Here is a 9653-nt window from a genome sequence, read left to right as displayed (position 1 = left end):
TCCTCGAGCTGGGCCCCCGCGACCTTGGGGGCGCGGCCGCCCTCGAGCTTGGAGGGATCTTTCCAAACCAAGTGCTAGGCTGGGTTTAAAAGGAGGGTTCGTTCTTCAGAGATGAACAGGGCAAGGTTTGCAAGTAAAAGAATACGATTCAAGGATATGCTTCCAGATAATGGGGGGAGGCAGGGAGGTATCGGCGAAGTAAGATTGGCCTCGATTTGGTGACCATCAGAGTTGGGTGCTGGATACTGGAGCTTCGTCATATCGTCTATTCTTGGATACATGCGACATTTACAAAAAGAGATTTTTCTTTTCTTTTTCCCTTTCTTTTTGAGTTGGACTCTCACTCAGTCGTCCAGGCTGGAGTGCAGTGGCTGCTCCTGGCCAACCGCACCCTCCACTTCCTGGGCTCAGGCGATCCTGCCTCAGCCTTCCGCGTAGCTGGAATCACAGGCACACACCACCATGCCCGGCTAATTTTTTGTTGTTTGTTTGTTTGGTTTGGTTTGTTTTGAGTCGGAGTCTCTGTTGCCCAGACTGGAGGGCAGGGGCCACTCCCGGCCACCGCAGCCTCGACCCGCTGGGCTCCGGCGATCCTTCCGCCTCAGCCTTCCGAGTAGCCAGAATTACGGGCATGCGCTACCACGCCCAGTTGATTTTTTTGATTTATTGTAGAGATGAGGTCTCGCTGCCCAGGCGGGTCTCGAACCCGCGGGCTCAGGCCATCCACTCACCTCAGCCTCCCAAAGGTGCGGGATTACAGGCTGAGCCACCGAGCCCGGCAATTTTTTTTATTTATTGTAGAGACGAGGTCTCACCAAGTTGCCCAGGTTGGTACTGAGCCTCTGGGTACAAGCAATCCTCTCACCTCCGCCTCCCAAAGTGCTGTGATTATAGGCGTGAGCCACTGTGCCTGGCAAAAGATTTTTCTTAAATAGCAATGGAATCACAGAAAACTCTTTTTTAGTAGTTAAAAGAGTCAGACAGTGATTAATGGGGTGGATTTTTTTTCTTGAAGTGGGTTCTGTTTTTTCCTCTGGTTCAAGACCACGATTTTAATAGCACTGTGATCACCTCCCTTCTAACCGAGAAAACTACAGGGTGGTAACTTTGATTCACCCAGCTGCTTGAAAACTAAGGGGCACAAAAATACACAAGAAAGTTCTTCATCTACAGCCTTTTCTAGAATGCTACTGGCAGGGCAGAGGGTCTCTTGAGCTCTTGACCCGCTCCTCTAATTTCCTCTTCCAAGATACCTTTGGCCCATGCTGAGGTACAGAGGCCTCTGGGATGCATCTCTGGGAGGATGTTTTTTGTTACCTTATATAAGCCCTCTTTGTAGAGACAAAAAAATGAATTTCCCCTGCATAATATATCAAGTTCTGCCTATGGATAACATGAATGGTGTTTCTCTATGTTGCCTTCCTTGGGTTAATGGCTAAAAAGCTTAGGGCTAAACTGGGAATTATATTCATATCCGTTTCTGAGTCAGTACTTTTTTGTGGCTCTATTTTGTTTTGGTCCTACCTATTCTTTTAACACCCTTTTTATAGAACATTTAAAAAACATGGCCATGCTGAGTGGCTCAGCTTGCCCATCCCAGCACTTTGGGAGGCTGAGGCGAGTGGATTGCCTGAGCCCGCGGGTTCGAGAACAGCCCGGGGACCTTGGCGAGACCTCGTCTCTACAACAAATCAAAAATTAGCCAGGCGTGGTACTGCACACCTGTAGCTCTGGCCAGTTGGAAGGCTGAGACGGAAGGATTGCTGGAACCCAGCAGGTCAACACTGGGGTGGCCGTGAGGGTGCCACTGCACTCCAGCCTGGGTGAGAGTGAGACTCCAACTCACACACACACACAAAAACCCCAAAAAAGCCACGCACTGAATAATGAGGCTTCAGTAAATGACAGATTGTATAGACCACAGTGATCCTGGAAGATGATAACGGGGCAAAGAAACTCCGATCATCTGGTGATGTCATAACCATTGCAATGTCATAGGGCACCATGCCACGCATGTGTTTGCCATGCTGCTGGTGTAAACAAACCTACTGCACTGCCAGTTGTACAAAAGTATAGCACACACAATTATGTGTAGTACATAATATTTCATAACAATAACAAACAACTGTGTGATTCATGTATTTACTATACTTTTTATTTTTTAAATACTATGCTATAATATCTATTCTAAATGTACAGTAAAAAGTATGGTATTGTCATCATTATTTTAGAGTGTACTCCTACTAACAAAAAAGAGATAAGTTAACTGTAAAACAGCTTCGAGCGGGTCCTTCAGGAGGTATTCCAGAAGAAGGCATTGTCATCACAGGAGATGACAGCTCAATACATGTTACTGACCATGAGACCTTCCAGTGGGACAAGACGTGGAGACCGAAGACAGTAATATTGATGATCTCCACCTGTGGAGGCCTAGGCTAATATGTGTGTGTTTGGGTCTTCATTTTTAACACAAAATTTAAAAAGTAAAAAAAAATAAAATTTAAAAATTAGAAAAAAGCTTATAGAATCAGGATAGAAAGAAAGAAAATGTTTTCGTATAGCTGTACCGTATGTGTTCTAAGCTAAGTGTTATTATAAAAAAGAGTCAATCCGTTTTTTAGAAATAAGTTTAAAAGTAAAGTTTCAGTAAACTGTTCATTTGTTATTGAAGAAAGGGAAATATTTTTTACAGGCTTAGTGTAGCCTAAGTACACAGTGTTTATTTATAAAGTCTACGGTGGTGTACAGTGGCATCCTAAGCCTTCACAGTCTCACCACTCAGCCCCTCACTCAGAGCAGCCTCCAGTCCTGCAAGCTCCATTCATGGTAAGTGCCCTAGGCAGCCGTGCCACTGTTTATCTTTCATACCATGTTTTTGCTGCACCTTTTCTATGTTGAGATTTGATTAGATACATAGATACTTACCATTGTGCTACCATTGCTACAGTACTCGGTACGACCACATGCTATACAGGTCTGTAGCCTAGGACAAGAGGCCATGTCGTCCAGCCTGAGTGTGTCGTAGGCTACACCCTCTGGATTTCTGGAAGTACACATTATTATGTCCACACAACGACGAAATCATCTAACAACACATTTCTCAGACCATATCCCCATTATTAAGCAATGTACGACTGCATATAAGAAAGTAAACAGGCCCAGCTCGGTGGCTCAGCCTGTCATCCCAGCACTTGGGGAGGCCGAGGCGAGTGGATTGCCTGAGCCTGCGGGTTCAAGACCCACCCAGGGAACTTGGCGAGACCTCATCTCTACAATAAATAAAAATTGAGCCAGGCGTGGTAGCGTGCGCCTGTAGTTCCGGCTACTCGGAAGGCTGAGGCGGAAGGATCGTCAGAGCCCAGCAGGTTGATGCTGAGGTGGCCATGAGTGTGCCACGGCACTACAGCCTGGGTGACAGAGTGAGACCCCAATTCAAAAAAAAAAGAAAGAAAGTAAACAAAATACTATAATCAGTCTCTATATATCCATTTCCTAACTTCAAATACCAACTCATGAACAATTTTATTTATTTATACCCTAACCGCTTTCCCAGACATCAAATCATTTCATCGTAAACACTTTACCAAATATCTCTAAAATAAATTGCCGATTAAAAAATAACCACAATATCATTATCATACTTAAACTAATAATTTCTTAATGTCTGCTCAGTGTTCACAATTCTAATTGTCTCACAAATATCTCAAATCTTTTAAGATTACTGTCTGTTTGAATCAGGATCAAAATTAGGTCCCATGTCTTAAAACCAGTTAAGTTTCTTAGTTCCCTTTTAATCCGGTTCCTCCATTTCTTATTGCTTCTTCCCACTGCCTCCTCCCCCAGCTGCATGAAATTATTTTGTTGAAGAAATGCAGGTCATTTGTCATATAAAGTTTCCCACTGGATTCTGCGGATCCATCCCTCATTACTGATTTCACACATTCCTCTGCTGGTTGGAAACTGATCAGATTCAACTTGATCAGGTTGTTTGGCACGACTCCGTCACAGGTGGACTCACTTTTAATTTATATTAAAATGCTTAATTTTATGCCACCTAGCAAGCGATCTTAAACGCTTAATGGAAAAAAGAAAAAATTGAATAATCCCTTAACAACACTTGGTTATTCACATACTTTTTAATCTTTGTCAATCTGATAGGTACGTGAGATACCTCAATTGTTTTTCATCACATTTCTAAAATAGCTAATGACACTGAGTATTTTTTATATATCTACTGACGTATGTATTCATTTTTCTCTAAACTGCCTGTTCAAGTCTTTTACCCATTTTTATAACAGGTTGTTATTATTGCTTTATTTGTAAGAGAGGACATTGTCCCTTTTGCAACACACACACACACACACACACACACACACACACAGGTTTTCTTTTTTTTCTTTTTGGTTACATACAATTTTACATGGTCATATTCCTTCATGTTCTCCACATTTTCATAAGGCAGAAACATTCTTTCCTCTTCCCCAGTGGCCAGATAGTTGTCTCACACCACCTACTAATTTGGCCACTTGTTTTCTCACTAATTTCACAAACCTTTTTGATGTTTATGCCTTTTACATAATTCTCTTATATAAGTTCATTGGCTGCTATGTCCAAAAATTATGAAACAATCATGCAGACATCTTAACTTGATCCTGACCTGAGAACTCTTTCTGGCTTTTCACAATTTAATAAAATGATGCTGGCTTTGGATTCAGTTGAATAGACCCAATGGATTATTTTTACCACACTGAGAAAGAATATAGTCATTCATATTTTACTGAGTGAGGAAGGCTGATAATTATGCCCCAAGACATACCCATGTCCTAATCCATGCAACCTGTGAATGTTACCGTGGTAAAATTTTTCTGGATGTGTTAAATTAAGGGTTTTGGGATGAGAAGCTTATCCTACATTATCCAAGTGGGCTTTAACTGCCATCAGAAGTGTATTTGTAACAGGTAGGCAGAGGGAGAGGAGACACACACACAAAGGAGAAGACGAGGCGAAGCCCGAGTCAGAGACTTCAGTGATGGAACCACAATGTAAGGAATGCCAAGGAATGCCAGCAGCCACCAGAAACCAGAAGACACCAGGCATGAAATCTGGCCCAGAGCCTCCAAAGGAAGCCCGGCCTGCCAACACCGTCACTGTGGACTTCTGGCCTCCAGATGTGGAGTATATACATTTCTGGTGTTTTAAAATACCAAATTTGTGGTCATTTGTTACAGTAGCTACAGAAACCTAATATGCAACATTATCAGAAATGGACACTGAATTTTATCAGATCTCTTCTTAACACTTTTTGAAATAATCCAGTGTCCTTCGACCATTGCAATGCTACCAGTCTCTCACAAATGTCGTTTCTACTTTTGCCCTTCTTTCTTTCATCACCCCGTTTTCACTCTCCTTTTTGCCCTCTCAGCTGCTTTTGCCACTGGCCATCAGAAGCATTCTATGGTACTGCATTGTCCCTGGTAACAGAAACTTAAAGGATTTCCAAATCCCTGGACTCGAGAAATATCTAGAAAGTCTTAACTCGACAATAAAAGGAAGCAATACAAGCAAAGTGGAGAAATTCACTGCAAATAGGAGAAACAAGTGAGTAGATGAGCCCACTCTGCTCTTTGGTGGACACTTTTGGCTGGAGCAAAGGAAGAGATGCAAACCTCCTTTCAGGTCTTCCTAACTCCGTGTCATCTTGGAAGACATTGAAAAAATGTATTCCTTTCTCAGGCATGTGGCATATTCTGAAATCCCTCCTGTTCCCTGCCAACAAGAAACAGGAGGATAGAGAAACTATGGCATATTAAAAATATGGTGGGATTCTTTATGCTGTAACTCAAACTCTGAATCCTGGAAAACCTCAGCCTAATCCTTTGCCTGTGATTGTTTCTGCGCAATATCTAGTCACCTAGCCGGGCTCGGTGGTTCAGCCTGTAAGCCCGCGCCTTTGGGAGGCTGAGGTGAGTGGATTGCCTGAGTTCGCGGGTTCAAGACCCGCCTGGGCAGCGAGACCTCATCGCTACAATAAATCAAAAAATCAGCCAGGCGTGGTAGCGCATGCCTGTAATTCCAGCTACTTGAAAGGCTGAGGCGGAAGGATCACCGGAGCCCAGCAGGTCGAGGCTGCAGTGGCCGGAAGCGGACACTGCACTCCAGTCTGGGCGACAGAGTGAGACTCCAACTCAAAAAAAAATCTAGTCACCTTTCTTTTCCGAGAAGTTGGACATTTCGGGGTGTCATGTTTTGGCAACCACAGCCTGGCAAAAGACCATGGTGGGCATTCTGCTACATACTTTCCTGGCTTAGTGCATCTTCCAGCGGTGAGACTTCTGGTTAGAGGTAGCTGATGGTCAATTTATAAATCAAAGGCTGGCACAGTGGCTCACACCTATAACCCCAGCACTTTGGAAGGCTGAGGCAAGAGGCTTGAGTCCAGGAGTTCAAGATCAGCCTGGACAACACAGTCGGACTAATCTCTACAAAATATCAAAAAAAAAATTAACCAGGTATGGTGGCGTATGCCTGTAGTCCCAGCTACTTAGAAGGCTGAGGAGGAAGGATCACTTGAACCTGGAAGATAGAGGCTACGGTGAGCCACAAGCGTACCACTGTACTCCAGCCTGGGTAACAGAGTAAGATTCTGACTTAATAAATAAATACATAAATACATAAATACATATATAAATAGCAAAGGCAAAGAAATCGCCTCAAGAAAACCACAAAGTTTAAATGTGAGATGTTCTGCAAAGAAAAAGCTAATCCACAAAAGCAACAACTTATTTTCAAAGTCCTATAGCTTGGTTCAGACAAGTGTACTCATATTTCCATACTCACGAGTTCAGATCCTCATGTAACCCTTAAAGGGAAAACTGCACAGTCCTACAGATAACTTAATTCACTTTTTTCCTCCTGAATAAATAGTCATCACTGTAATTAACAAATATTGTCTTCAGGCAATACCATAATTCAGGGTGTCATAAAAAGTGGAGTTCTCTAGTCTCAGGTAATAAATCGAGAAATTGTTCCAGGCAGTCGCCGTGAAACATGTAAATCAGTTAATCTCCAAAACTGAATTCAAAACAAAGTATAGAGATGTCCTCTGACACGTGAACAATGTTCCACCTATGTGATCACAGAAACGTGAGTGAAAGATAGAGACTAAACATGGTGTTTCATATATCCTGCTACCTATACAATGCCCCAAACTGGTTCCAATGGATAACCAAAAGTGTGAGGAGATAATTTATAATAATTCCTGGATATATTAATTTTATAAGATTTTCTTTAAATTGTAGGTTTTTATTGTATTGGTTTTGACTGCATGTTATGATGAACATTTTCACAAGTCTTTATTATTGAGGAATAGGATCAAGGATTGAAGGAAATGACACTCATACCTTTACTTAGATGACTTAAAAGTCTCCAACAAAGTTACATGTAGCAAGTTGGAAATCAGCACAAAATGACCCTGTGAAAAAGAGGCCTAGTGAGAAAGGACCAAGGCACTCCCCGGCTGTGAAAACTTGAGAAGTGATCTATCTAAGCCTCATCCTTAAAATGGGAGTAACAGCATCTACCTTGGTGGGGTTAAAAGAGCAGATCAATACATGCAGTGACACCAGACACATACATGTGGGATAAACGAACGCTGGAAGTTACCGGGTCAGTGACACTGCTATTTCTGGGAGGTACTTTCTTACTAACACGTGGCTGCTCAGGAGAAGAATAATAGCAACTAGAATTTATTGCGTATTTATTACATGCAAGGCACAGTTCTCAGCACTTCACATGAATTGTTTCATTTGACGATCACTCCAACCGCATGGGGTGAGTATTTACGCTTTCTGTTTCAAGGATCATGTCCAGATACAGAGAACTTGTTCAGGTGAGCAGCAGTCTTTCCCATAAAACATTTAGCCCTTCAACTGAAATTACTCTTCATCGCAAGTCTGTTTCCACTAGCCTTTGGAAGGATTATTGCTGAACTGTGTCAGGGCTATATATAAATTCTGGTACCAAAGGAAAAAGTCCTGGATTAAATCCACTGTACAGGCTTTCCACTCACAAGTTACGGCTCCTCTAGCTAACACAGGCAGGTTTTAAAGCTGTTTACCAGGAACTATTTTGACATGACCTAGGTCTATCAGGGGAAATCCAGACTGAATCAAAAAGCTATTCTGCCACGAGCTTTGCCCAAGGTGTTTTCATCTTTCTGCACTTTAGTTCCCCTGGTGCTAAAATGGAAACCATTTGGTCAATCAGTTAGCTAATTTCCTCACTAAATGGTGTTCTGGTGTTTGAGAGAAGGACTACACCAGCTTTATAGATTGTGGGGTGTTTATAAACTGATGCCCCTTTCCTATGGGAGTTTTCCATGAAATTGAAAAGCTGTTCCCTACTTGACGTTAATTACTTTAGCAGGAGGGGAATGGTCAAGTGACAATTTGAAAAGTTGTGTCTGTGATCCTTATTGGCAGGATGCCGCAAGATTACTGATGTTTGTAGCGTGTGTGGTGATGCCTCCTCTCAATATCAAAGAAAAGGACTCTCAGTCCCTTAATGGATTCACTGATCACCTTATCCTTTTGGTAATCACAACCTGATGCTTCTCTCCTCCTGGCAGAGGACTCATCAGGCCCAAACTAGACTCAACACTCAAGGTCACTGAGACTCTGATATCTGGCTTCAAGCCATAAACCTTAACATTCAAAATAACATGGATACACACACCAAACACATCTCCATGGCTCTCTTGGGACACTTTCTGTACAGAAAAGCTTCTCTCTCTTACCACCAAGAACAGTATTTTCTCCCCCAGGAAACGGCCCCATTCTCCAAAGCCCCAAAAGTAAAGAAACAAACGAGGATTAGGACTTAGCACCAAATAACACTCTCACTGCCTCTAGCCCTGTAGCCAGATCATGAGTCTAAACAACCGGGAAAAACAATTCGAGAAACGTGTCCTCCCTGCGGCCACCTCATTTCTCCTTCACCTGCAGAATGCTTCCAGGCAGGGTGCATTCTAGACTTAATTTTAGCACAGACTCTTAACTCTGCCCCCTCCATCTCTTCATCAAAAGTTCACATAAATGAAATAGGAAAATATACAGATTTTTCAAAAAAGTTGACTGTGAGAAAGAAATAGTCTAAGGAAAGTTTTGATGCTTGGGATTTTGTGTGTGCGTGTACATTTGTTACTACTTTCTAAAAAATGATGGGAAATTTGAGCAACAGTTAAGCCAAGAAAAAAAAAAAAGCCCATGGGTCATAGGGTCAAAAGAGGTCAGAGAGATGCAGAGAAATGATGAGGCAGTGTCCCAAGGTACAAGAGAGCGTACAGAAGAGTGGGAGTCTCAGGAAAAGACATGGAGGATGTTTCTCTTTAAAACACGCAGGAAAAGGGCAAAAAGGGTGACAACAAAGAGAAAACCCGATGTGAAGAGAACTGAGAGAGGCACTCTGTACTGATGTATAACAGGGTGTTCCGCCAAGATTTCCCATGGGGTCCTCGGACACGAAGCCAAGAAACATTAGAAACAGCCAGAATAGGTCACCAAAGGAGTTCCTGTAGTTTCAAATGAAATTTTACCCAATACTCTAACAACATATAAGCTTCTGGGGCAGTAGTCCATGTTCTGTGAGGAACATAA

This window comes from Carlito syrichta, unplaced genomic scaffold, assembly GCF_000164805.1.
Source record: "Carlito syrichta isolate Samal-C Ts95f unplaced genomic scaffold, Tarsius_syrichta-2.0.1 Scaffold274258, whole genome shotgun sequence".
In the NCBI taxonomy this organism is placed as follows: Eukaryota; Metazoa; Chordata; class Mammalia; order Primates; family Tarsiidae; genus Carlito; species Carlito syrichta.
This window is presented reverse-complemented; position numbering follows the sequence as displayed.